We start from the raw sequence: 13,950 nt of genomic DNA on the forward strand, positions 1-13,950 counted from the left end.
CTTGTCTTTTAGCGAAACATCAATGGAAGTTCATCTGTTCTTTGTTTCGGAGCTAGCAGTATAGAATATTTTCGTCTAGTATCTTGTCTACTTTTGTGGTTTACATCAGTTGCCCGATCGGGGAGTGGTATGAAGAGAGCATGACATTCCTGATAGAAAATCATAGATATCATGGGAGCTTCTGGAATCCAAATGATCCACAACACGAATGCCCAAGGAAAATAAATATGGTTAGTACAAAACTTCCGAGGCACTCAAAGATGCAACAGGGGAGTTCAAAATGACTGTAAATTCATCATTACTTGAATATGGTGAGAACGGAGTGAATGAACACTACCTTTGTAGCTCTCTTTATCAATGAGAAAAAATGTAATAAATTTTCTTGAAAGTAAACAAGCGCTAATTTTGTAACAAGTATGCTATTTAAAAGGATTAATCATTCTCTTCTTTATGTTGATGGTAGTTGTAATTGAATGGCTCTTATGCCATTGTTATATTAGAGATTTCTGATGACGAACTGAAATTGTTCACGTAAGAATACCGTACGTGCTCTCTAACAAACTATAGAGCACATTTTATCAAGTAGCCCGTAGTATTTAAGTTCGACCCATACTAAACCTAAAATGTACTGGCTGGCCATTCTAAGCTCATTAGCCAGAATTATCGGGAATCCCTACAATCTTTAACCATAAATGGAACAAATATCAAGTACTCTCATTCAGCAAAGCTAGAAGTAATGGAAATGAAGTCCCATGCTTCTTGACAGAGCGTAGGGGAACGATGCGGGAGACCCGCACCAAGGTGCCAGGCAAGGTTCTAATGGAGGTGGTTTTGCTGTTGTCTTCCTCAGACCGTAAAGGGGATGAATGATGATGATGAAGACGGCACAACAACACCCAGTCATCTTGGGGCAGGTGAAAATCCCTGACCCCGTCGTGAATCGAACGCGGGACCCCGTGATCAGGAAGCGAGAACGCTTCTGCGAGACCACGAGCTGCCGACTGTAGAAGTAATAAGAGGTGAAAGTCTAAATTGGACTGGGCACGTAAATGCAATGCGCAAGAAAGCATAGGCATCTCTTCATGCGCTACAAAAATATTAAAGGCTCTTCCCTCTTGAGCTGAAAAAGAAACTTGTACAGACATTTATACTTTAAATTAATGATTAAAGCCATGATATCCTGCAAAGATTTTCTCAGGAAAGCCCACGCCGCCTGGAATTGGTTATGACTACTTGTGTTCGACTCTTTGATCACATTTCATCACAGCATGAACAGCTATCCCTGCTGCATGCAAACAAGGGCGACGATTTCCATACCTTCCGTCTTATGGACGAACGCTGTCCCTCATATCTCTCCTAGACCTTAACGCTCTTGTGTGAACAACATGGCAGAAACAACAGTTTTAATCAGAGAAAAATCCTTTCTAACCGCATGTTCATCTACTGTCTCGAAGTCCTTCTCAGTAGCAAGAACCCGACTTCGGAATAAACTACTGCAGTATCTTAGAGAACTGAACAACATCTCCAGCTACAGAAGACAGTTAATGATACACCTGCTAAAGCAACAATAACGATTACCATTGTTCCCGTACAAACTCTTTACTGTTGTACATCCTTCTTTCCAACCAGCATTTCCTCCTACCACGGTATTCTTAGCTGGTGCACTCTTAAATATCCTTTCCCCAGAACGTGCTATATCGGAAAATATATATTTTGTATACCTATAAATTCTTTTTATATCTGCCACTATTATTATTGTTATTATTGTAATTATTTTGTTATCTTTATTAGTATTACCACTGTTAGTGGCAGTAGGAGTACAAGTACTGCCAGTTCAAAATTGGTTCAAACTGCTCTGAGCACTATGGGGAGGATGCTAAGTTCACCGGACTTGGATAGGATGTGACGTCATTATGATGTATACACGCTACATCGAAAACGATAGAAACCGTATATCGACTATTCGACTTTTGTGAACTTTCGAGAGGTTGTGACAGGGTAGCGCTGTGCTCTGCGCCATTCGTTTAAATGTGTTTTGCGTTCCATGCGTTTAAATCGTGTATTGTACTGTGTTTGTGACCTGTGTGTTGTTTTTCGTTTGCTCGTCTCTAATTATGTGTTCAGCATTCGAGAGACTAATAAGAGAAAAGCTGAAAGAGTTCAGCATCGATGACGACGGGCAACTGCGTGGTTGTTGTGAATCTCAAGCAAAAATTGATGTACTTCTGACCCAGCTGAAGTGCGTCGGTTATTCGTACTCGGTGAGAAGAAGCACTCAGCAGCCAAAATCTTTAGATGCGTCAAGACACTAATCTCTGGTTAAGATTACACTGAGAAATCCACTTCCCCTCGTATTTCATCTCCGGTCGACGATTTTTCTTCAACGATGCCTCATTTTTTTTTTAAGTTCGAAATTCAATCATTCTACACACCAGTCATTACTGGACACTAAGGTACCTGTCTCTGCGGTCAGAGTGTAAAATTACTTGGAATTATGGTTGATAAAAGACTATCTTGGGATGGACATATAAATTACTTAGCTAACAAACTTGCACGCGTTCTCTTTCAGCTATATAAATTAAGAAAAAAAAAAAGTCAGCAAGAGTATGCTGCTACAGTCTAATATGTACTGACAAGACCAATTGTATGAAACCATACTAAAATATTGATAGTAAATAAATATTATTTTCGGCGTAAGCGTTCAATACAACAATCACACAATCTAATCTGATCAGGACATAAGAAGACTTCACTTTTTTACGAAACGTGTTGTCCGTGGTGTTTTCAAGGCCACGGTCTATTTCTATTAATATCCAGCTCTTTCATTTTGGCGAAATACATATACGCTGCCACACTGAGCTGTTATCAGAATCGCACGTGTCAAAACAAAACACTAGCTGACGACAGTTTAGAATCTCGAACGTTCGTAAAAGTCGATAGGTGTGTTAATCGACTAAAGCGTATATACGTCATAATGACGTCACATCACGTCCAGGTTGGGTGAACTTAGCATCCTCCGCACTATGGGACTTAACATCTGAGGTCATCAGTCCCCTAGACTAACCTAAGGACATCACACGCATCCATGCCCGAGGCAGGATTCGAACATGCGACCTTAGCAGCAGCGCGGTTCCGGACTGAAGCGCCTAGAACCCCTCGACCATAACGCCCGGCTATACTGCCAGAATTAACTTCATTAGTTCATGATATACTTATTCACACTGCGCTATAAACACTTAAATAATTTTAATACTGTTTGTCATATTAACATTTTTATTTCTTAGGTACCTGTGATGCAAAAAGGTTTTGTATGTGTTAAACCCCGGTCCGATGTAACAGATGGTCTGATGGCCTTAATCGGGTTAAGGGGGTAGGTCGTCAAACGGGCCAACTTAGAGCAGGAGAGGCAGCACAGGACATTTTGATTTTCCACTGTCTGTACTTTTACAAATAAACTAATAAAACAGCATAAATAGGAAGGATTCAGGATTCACACTCACAGCAGTGGAAATTTTATCATTTTTTCACTTACTATTGGCTGCATTTGTTGCTATAGATACACTTTCCTTCATAAGTAAGAGAGATTCTTCGACAAATTTTGCACAGCATACAAACCACACTTACACGTTTATGAAACTCTAGTACTTAATTTATGAAAAAATGAATGAGCTGTTACATCTTAAACTTCATGTTCAGAAAAACTTCAAATTTTATAGTTAACTATCTCAATGTTTACCACAGGTTTTAATAGTTTTGGAAAATCCTAGAGTTTTGTATTAAGGAGTCTGTGTTTAATAAGCATACCAAGTTTGAAAGTAACAGGATATTTATTTTGCATGTTACATGGACCTAAGCATAAAAATTTGTGTTTTGCGGGAAGTGGCCGTTAAAGTTTCTGCTTGTATTTGGCATTCTTTGGGAACTGTCCAGCACCATACGCAGATTCTTTCTCATATTATAGATCAGTTTTCTTCCTTTTCACATTCCTATGACGCACTCTTCTTGATTTTATCACCTCCAAAAGCTATTTATCTGCTTTCACTATACACTCTCTGTCTCTTGCACACAAATCTTTGATGCAGTTCACTCCTAGCTTAGTTCCCATTTTCTCTAAAACATATGTTCTGCTTTGCACATCAACATTAAAATATGAAACTGCATCATAAATAGCAATGGCAAGTGCATTTCTTTCCACAAAAATGGTTTTTGGCAGCCTTTCCCTTAGGCATTACTTAAAACTCTCATTTGAGTTTTTGGGTACCGCCATGAAGACATTGTTTCAATGAGTTCATTTGCAAGGTCCCTGAATGTAGGTTTGGTGGCTTCCATTACAACAGTTGGTGGAGAATCTTGTGATGATATTCTTCACTTACAAATGACAGAAGAATGGTGTGCAGAGGGGTCTGTCGCTGTATCTTGGTACACTTAGGTCCAAATAACGTGCCTTATAGTGTCTCAGATATATATGTTTTATACATCATCCTATTCAGGAAGATGTGGGCTACAAAATAAGCATATTTTTGAAAAATAGTTTTTTTTTAACTTCGTGACATCTTATTCACCCCCATGAAATAAATAATAAATAAAATAAATGTGACAGGTCTCCGCCCTCGTAGGTCTGTGGTCAACATGTCTGACTCCTATGCGGAGGCCTCGGGTTCGATTCCCACAACCGCCGGAAGTTTTGTCCTCGTTGGGAGGACTGGTACGAGGTGCACTCAGCTCGTGAGGTCAGCTGAGGAGTGGTTTAATGAGAAGTAGCGGCCTCTAGCTCAAGAAAGCCGGCAACGGCTGGGCGAGTGTTGTGCTGACTGCCGACCTGCCGACCCCAACGCCTTCTCCCCCCCCCCCCCCCCCGCACATACAGCATTCAATGACGACATTGACATATGATGACAAGGCGGTCAGTCAGCGCCGATTAGCCCTTCAGGGCCAGAACACGGAGACTGCTTTGCTTAACAGTCACTGGTCGTATGTACGAGGGGTTATCCAGAAAGTAACAGACATTTTAGCCTATCGCGGCTGTGAGCGTGGCTAGAGACGCCATCTTGATGCCATAACGTTCCTATACGCTTTATGCATGCAGCGATGATAGCGTGTGGTCTGCGTCTCAGCTACATTGTTTTCTGTGACGTGTTAAAATGTGCGCTGCAATAGAAGACCACGCCACTTGTGAGATGCGTTCTGTGATTAGGGTTTTGTTGGCAAAAAACTGTGAACTAATGGAAATTCATCGTGACGTTTGTGATGTGTGCAGGAACGGAATAATGAGTGAAAGCTGAGTGAGGCATTGTTCATTGATTTTAAATATGGTCGTACCAATATTCACTATGAAGGTCGCAGTGGTAAGCCTAGCCTTGTTACTGACGAACTGTTGATGACAATAAACGACAAAATTCGTGAAAATCGTCGTTTCATGAGTACGGAACTTTCGCGACATTTTCCCCAAACCACACTGAGTTTTCTGCATGAAAGTGTGGCGGAGAAGCTTGGTTACCACATATTTTGTACTAGGTGGGTCCCCAAAATCCTAATGGAAGCCCATAAAAAAATAGACTGACCGCAGTACCGACCTTCCTTGAAAATTATGAGAAAGTTGGTAACAAAGTTATCGGTCGTATCATAACTGGGGACGACACTTGGGTGAAGAATGTCAGTTGTGAAAAGAAAAGGCGGTCAACGAAATGGTGACACACGAATTCTTTCAAGAAAAGAAGGAAATGTTTGCAAACGCTGTCAGCAAGAGAGGCCTTTGCTGCTCTGTTTTGGGATCTAAGGAAGTGATTCTTGCTGATTTCCTTGAACATGATGAGAATTGTAAAAAACTGACGAAGTTAAGGCAGTCGATACTGAACAATCATCGGGGAAAACTTAGCGCCAAAGTTTCGTTTTTCACGACAACGCGCGACCACTTGCGGCCGATCATACCCGAGAGCTGCTACAGGGTAACGGATGGGAGGTGTCTGATCATCCGCCATACAGTCTCAGAGCATCTACCACCTCTTCCGAGCAATGAAGACATAGCTCGTTAAACAACGCTTTTATACTGATGCCGAACTGCATACCGGTATAAATCTGTGCTTGCAATAACAAGCAGCAGATATTTGCAGAGACAGTAGTGAAAATCTTATGCCACGGTATGATAAGTGCCTCAGTTTGAATGCCGACTATGTAGAAAAATAGCTTAAGAGTGTAACTTTAAAATGTACATAAAAAACTTAGGTTTTTTGTACGTCGTTAATTTTTACTTCAGGACGTCTGTTTCTTTCTGGATATCCCTAGTATATTTCATATTTCATAATTTTATTGACGTTATCTTTCTTACTCATACATTAATAAAAGTAGTGCTTCAGATCTGTCGTTTCCGTAGTGCAGATATCAGAAATTGTCTGAGATATAGCAGCTACTCACATGCGAAACCGTCACTGATATAAACGTCTCCAATTACTAACAGCCAGAATAAAAATATTAGCCTTTCTTCAGATTATGCTAGCTGTCGGTAATGTGTTCTGCTTTTAAATTTTCTGCTCAGTTGTAATGAGAAGCCAGCGAAAAGCGACAACTGACCTACGTGCAAAGCTGTGGAATAGTGTTAGAGAAAGCTGGAACTGCAGTTCAGTGTTAAGTGCACTACTCCCACGCCTTTGACGCTTACGTAGAATTTATGACACCTAAAATCATTCTTTTTCTATGCTCATCTGCTTACTTCATCAAAAACAGTGCTCTTTGTGCCGAATATTAGCGCCCAGAAAGAATAACGCAGCGTATGTTCGTTACCTTCTTTTCTCTACGTTCCCTCTAGTCTAAAAACTTATTCACAGAAGCAAGTGAACAGTAGCGAACACTAGCGAATAGTCTGCAAATGTTCATTCGCTGTTTTTCGCTTGCATTCACTCCGGTATAAAACAAGATTTATAAGTCTTTTGTTCTGCTGCTATTCTTTCCGACAAGAACCATAGTTTTCATTACTCGAGTCACTGTCGTGTGTTTAGTTATCATCCTCCGTATCACTATGACCACTGGATTTCCGACGTAATTCCTTACAATAATGAGTCTCTCATTCCCTCTCTCTCCCTCCCCACTTCTCTCCCTGTGTGTGTGTGTATGTGTGTAACCATGGATAAAGAAGATTAATTTCGACGTTGACCTCATGATAGCACTCTAACAGTAATAAGTTCCCGGCCATTAAAATTTTACGGCACAGTTACATTGCAGCATAAAATATAAGTGGTCTAATGACTTCCTTCTGTTAGCTAAACAAAGAATATTTTATTCGTTTTTGGAAAGCAGTCTAATGTTCATAGCTATCATCTCGACATGCAGAATGTAAATAATATTGAAAGCCAACTTCTACCCTCATAGTCAGCACATGATAGGCTTATCTGTGCCTAAAACAGTCGTCTATAAATTTTCCTAGTGTTATGAAATGACTCCAATTACAGGCTCACATTGTAAGAAGCAAGAGAAAGTACGTCAGGATGTATAGTACTCCAGGAACGAAGAATGTCGATTTTAACTACCAATCATAGCCCACCAAACGGGTATAATACTGATGAATAATGGCAATACTGCGTAGGAACTTTTCCAATATGCTAACAAAAATCTATCGGTATTATCACAAATCTAACTCCTTCCTTATCATGAAGTCCTGTGACATATTTAATCCAAGAAGTATCATAGTTTCTCGTGTGATTTACAAATTGTTTAAAACAGGAATATACAGGCATAAATGAACAACAGAATGTGTACTTTGGCTTCATGTGAGTTCGGCTAGCATTGTCACGTGTTTGATATGTAATGCATTCAGCCGCAGAAGTTCTGCCTACAACAGGCTGAAACGTTGTAAACCAAATACGCAACTGGATATTCAATAAAAAGACGTCTCCACCTGTACACCTAAGAAATACAGTGCAGTAACTTTAAATGTTTTGAGAGGTTGTAGCACCAATAAATCCGAGCGTTAAAGTTTACGTAAATAAGTATCTGCTTTACAGTACGCATAGAGTATCGAGATTTGAATGTTCCACATGAAGGGATACTACTGCTGTTTCAATAAAATTATTTTGGGTCGTTGACCTATCACTACACGTTCCTTAATCAGGGCAAAATGAATTAGTCAGTAACTCAGAAGGATTTTGTTGACGCAGTCTAGGCCTCAGAAGCCAACGAACATACTGCAGAGTTTCTTCTGTGTGTGAGCCTATAAATGAACAATCACCTGACTCCGACATAGAAAAGAACATAACCAAAAATACAAACTCGACCAGATATACTGTTCACCTTCCTTTACTGTAATAGATTCTTGTCGTTTGGGATTATCTATGTTTTCCTAATGAAAGCGATGCTTTCCATATTGTCAGCGTCGTCTTTTGTACATATTTTTCCTTTATATTCCCTCAATCTCATATTTTCTCAACGTAAAAAATCTGTTGAAGAAAAGAAGTTCAAATTGCACTGTCCTACGTTACAGGATTCATTCACACAGCAACAGAGAAATAAGACAAAAACAATAACAATGTACATATTTTCACATAAATACTGTTCCGAGTGACAGAATTCGCGACTCCTACAATAATATTACTCTGCCTACCAGGACATTTAGCGGAAAGAAACTAGACCCTGGCTATGAACATTAGCATCTGAGATGGTAGTGCAAACTGACAGAAACGTTGGAAACATACTGTATATATTATGCTGTCTGAGTAATGCAGAACTCTGACATTGATTATTATTCTATAGTAAATTTCCTTCCATTTCATGGCAGCGCAAAATCAACTTATATAGCAAATGTCACTATTGTACATAGTAATCTCCATTCATAGATATGATACAAGTGCCTACATCACATCATCCTTTCAAAACATTGCTGTCATATTGAATATAACACTGAAAAACATAACTGAGGAATACCTAAAGGTACTGAAATAAAATGTCTAGACAGGTGTTTATTACACCTGTATGTTAACTGTAATAAAATGTTAGTAATGATCCCTACACAATCGACGCGGTACCTCATCTGCGAGCAACTGTAAAATCATGTGCAGATCGACTGTAACGTAATGATCTGCTGACAGTGTGGTCTCTCATCACAGTTATTTCAAGAGCAAATGAAAATTCTCAAATAACTCGATCGAACTGTTGAAGTCTCTTCAGCAAGTAAATTCAACCATCTGACACAAGGTACTGAATGTTGAGATCCGTCAGCCAATATTATCTCTTTCTGGAAGGAAAAATAATAAGGTGGGGAAAATTGCTGAAACAAACCAAGATAAACGGAATGAACACTACGTTTAACCAATGACTCATTGAAGAAAGAAGTTAAGGCATGTTACAACGGCACTACAGCTCGCTTCTTACTTCCCCGTTTCTTCTTCATAATACGTATTCTGATGTTCAGGCAGTGACACTGGAGGGTCTATATAGAAAAGACTGGCCAATCCTCCGCCGTCCGCCATGTTTTCATAGCTTGCACTGTCGATATACAGGGTGTACCAAAAAGACTCACATAATTTTAAACAATCATAACTATTATGTTATTTGAGATTTGTACGTGAACAATGCACTGTTGGAAAGAGCAAACTCTCGAGTTTTACACGGTTCCCGCTAGGTACCAGCAATGTGCGCACACTTCAGCTCTAGTAAAAATGGTGTCGGGCCAACAAAAAGCGTTTTGTTTTCTACTTTTTGCGCAGTTCTGGTCAGTAATAACCGTTCAACGTGACTTTCATGCCAGGTATGGTGTGGATCCTCCACCAGCAGAGCATTTAACGATCGCATGAGCAATTCCGAGAAACATGTTTGTGTAAAGTCAAATCCCCGACACAGACTTAGAATGTATCCGACATAGTTTCTCAAGGAGTCCGCAGAACCGCAGAAATCGCTTTGCCGTGCAGCTCGACAGCTCAGCATGAGCCCGATGTGCGTCTAGCGTGTGTTTCGTCGACGTTTACACATGAAACCATGCAAAAGTCAGCTACTGCAAGGTGTTCGTGAAGGTGACAAACAACAACGTGAAGAGTTCTGTAATTTCGTTCTTGGGATGACAGTTTTCTTCCAAGCTTAGTAATTAGTGACGAGGGAACATTTCATTTAAATGAAAAGGTGAATCGTCATAATGTGACAATATGAGGCACGGAACAACCACATGAAGTTGTACAACATGAGAGGGACTCTCCAATTTATTAATTTTGTGCAGTCAGGGTAAAGGTGTATGGTCCATTTTTCTTTGCCAAGAATACTATTACAGGAAGCAGATATCTCGATGTGCTTGAGAACTTTCTTTTTCCACAGTTGGAGACTGGTTCGAGCGACTTCATTTACCAACAGGATGGGGCACCGCCACGCTGGCGTCTGGAGATGAGGGAATTCTTAAATAAAAACATTACTGAACGTTGGATCGGTCGCACTGAGCCAAATAATTGAGTCTTACACTACTGGCCTCCAAGGTCACTGGACTTGACTGTATGTGATTATTTCTTGTGGGGGTTTATAAAAGACTCTCTTTATGTGCCTCCTTTAGCAACAACAATGAATGAACTGAAACATCGCATAACAGCAGCTGTCGAAGCCATAACTCAAGACATGCTCCCTGCAGTGTGGGAACAATTTGAATAATGCACTGACATATGCTTTGAATCTCAAGGGGGCATATTGAACACCTATGAAAAGGTATGAAAAAAATTTCTGTTGAGTTTCCTGTTCATCAAAAATCGAAGTTCATTGTATATATACATTAGTTTCAGAAATATACATGTTCCAAATCGGATGATTCTTTTTGGTACATCCTGTACATTAAGTAGCTTCGTAAAGTGAAATGCAGTCACATAATGGCAATAAGCGTTCAGCGATCTGATGATCTGATAATGCCAAAACAGCATTGGTAATGTATTGTTTGATAACAATAAGGAAACAACATTTAAATTAAAGTATGTATTTAAACGAATGAAAAATGAAACGTTCTGTCTGTACATACCCGATGAGTGGAACAATTAATGAAAGAATAGTCACATAATTGCATTTTCTATAAGTAACTATGTGCGGTCAGACATACGTTTCTTTTCATTCTAGAGAGCAGAAGCGATTTCAGTACTCCCAACTGGGATATTTATCATTGAAGTAGTAACCAGTCTTCGCTTCTTTTCGCATAATATATTCTAGATGAAACTTAGTGGCTCTAATCAAGATTTTTTAAGTACTGGGGAATCAAAAAATGATTCTGACCACTGTGAGACTTACCATCTGAGGTCATCAGTCCCCTAGAACTTAGAACTACTTAAACCTAACTAACCTAAGGACATCACGCACATCCATGCCCGAGGCAGGAGCCGAACCTGCGACCGCAGCAGCTGCGCGGTTCCGCACTGAAGCGCCTAGAACCGCTCGGCCACTCTGGCCGGCTACCGGGGAATCAAGACGCCGTTTTCTACAGTACATTTCGAATCACTAAAATATTATAATCTTGATACACTGCTGCTTCCTTGTATGGGTATATCGCAAGCTGTAAAAGAAGTGAAATAAAATATCGACGGAAATATTTAAAAATAAAAATTTTGTCGCTCTATTCATGAATACACTAAAAAATATCGACACGCGTTTATAAAATTATATTCAGCAATAGTTTTATAAGAGCTTTTATGCAATAACGGAGATGTAGTTTTAATTATCTATAGTATGCATTGCTGAAAAGACAGTAAGATAACCGTTCATAAGTAAAAATATAGAATATATCCTGATATTTTAACAAAATAAATACTGTACAGTGCAACCCTAAGACGTTCCTAAAAAACGGACACTATGTATCAACATAATTTGGACACTAATAATGGGGGATCACAGGACAAAATGCGTACTCCGTACGGAAAGAAACAATTTGTCTCAACTTGATTTCTAGTTTCCCATCGAACAGAGGGGAGCCTGGCATGGCTCTGGAGTGATGTTTATTCTCCGGTACGCCCTAATAATTCTAATCAATGGAACATGTACAATCAAAATTTAGCTTACAAAGGCTGCAGTGGAAGTCTAATGCGCTACCACTGGAACATAGAATTGCAGCTTTGTAGTTTTTGAGTCAAACCATTCTGGAAATATGTTTGTATTTTAGTACATTGCGGGGTCTAACACACGAAGCTTGACCTATCAGCATTTGACCGACAAGGGCTGCAGTGGAAATGCAATACGTTGCCGCCAAAGCATGCAATTGCACGTAGTTTGCGCGCAAGCATTTTTTTTTATTTTTATTTTTTTAGCGGGCTGGTGTTAGAGCTTTGCTCTTTTCGGCCGTGGGATATTTGTGCTGTTGGGGCTCCATTTATTTGTAATTTGGGAGAATGGTGTTAGAGCTTTGCTCTTTTCGGCCGTGGGATATTTGTGCTGTTGGGGCTCCATTTATTTGTAATTTGGGAGAAGATGATGATCGATTCATTTGATTCATACTTCCTTATGTTATATACGCTTTATATATGCTCTTTCTTTCCGTCTCTCTGAGGAGGTGGTTTTATAATCCCGGCATTTGCCTTACAGTTAAGGGAAAAGCCTCTATAACCTGACCTGGGATTATTGGTTTCAGTTTAGATTGTCTTTTTAGTCTTCTTCTAGTAAGCGTCCAATATTATCTTCTGGTCCTGTCTGTAAGTTAAGTACGTCAAAATCTTCTTGTGTGTGTCTAATGCACTGAATTATCGTGTGTGTCGGATATTTATATTGATATTTGTGGAAGTCGAAAGTGATGATGTTTTCTTGTAACAGCTCAGTTGTCAATGTGCTGGAGTGCAGTCTGTTCAGGCCAGTCTTGCTTGCCAGTTTGATAAGTCGACTTTTTAGCGTTGTGATTTTTGCTATGTCATAGACTTCACTGTTTCTTGTAAAGGTGCCAGATCTTGTGGCTAGTCTTAGGATGCCCCTCTCTGTACTTAGTATCCTATCGATTTGGTATGCGTTTGCTATCCATACTGGTGCTGCGTATTCTAGTACTGGTCTGATGAGTGACTTATATGTTGAAAGGTGGCTACACTGAGCCACTGCGCCAGAGATTGCGCCAAAGAGTATTATTAAGCCGCCTCCACAGTGCTTGTTGAGAGCTCGTAGTAGTCAGTGCTTGGAGAGAGCTCGTGGTAGTCAGTGCCTGTCGAGGACTCGGGGTAGTTTGTGCTGAGATGTTGTAGCAGAGAGTGTTTGTTGAGATGTGATATTGGAGAGTTCTGGTTGAAATGTGATAGTAGAGAAACGGTGTGACATATAATGTAAGGATTAGAGTGATTTTCATCAATATAAATGAGGTAACTAACTCCGTTTCTTTTTATTTTAGTATCCTAAATAATGCGTCATTACAGGTTCAGTCAACAAGCATCTGGCGTGTGTTCTTGTATTAGAGTTTAATTCTGCTTTCCTTACGCAATTGTAGTATTTGTAATTTTCTTTTATCACGTCAGTAAAATTGGTATTTAAAAATTCTTGTCTTGTTAAAGAAGAACCGTGCCAGATGTGCGTTGAGTCATACTTCCACATACAGAACAGTTATACTTATGCTTTGGTTTCGTAGGTTTCATAGTTGCTGGGGACTTAATTAATTAATTGTCTTAACGAAATTTTCTTTCATTGTTTGTTGTTGTTCTATGCAGTCAGATTGCGTACAAATACTAGTCAGGGCCAACCGATTACGAGACACAGCGTAATCGGACTTACAGCTACTAAAAACTAAAAGTATTTTCAATCATATTTAATTAAGCCCCCATGCAATGTATATGCTAGTGTGTCGTTTGGCGCTCTGTTGAATCTGCCTTTGATCAGCTTAAGCAGTCCTTCTCTCCTCCTGGCTTTTGTAATCACCTTGTCAATGTGTGGTTTCCATGAGAGGGTGGAGTCCATAATGAGGCCTAAATAGTTTGCGTTTTTTGTTGCTTTTATTTCTTGTCCCCATAACTGTAGTCTGACATCTTCTGGTGTTTGTTGCCG

This window comes from Schistocerca piceifrons, chromosome 2, assembly GCF_021461385.2.
Source record: "Schistocerca piceifrons isolate TAMUIC-IGC-003096 chromosome 2, iqSchPice1.1, whole genome shotgun sequence".
Classification (NCBI taxonomy): domain Eukaryota; kingdom Metazoa; phylum Arthropoda; class Insecta; order Orthoptera; family Acrididae; genus Schistocerca; species Schistocerca piceifrons.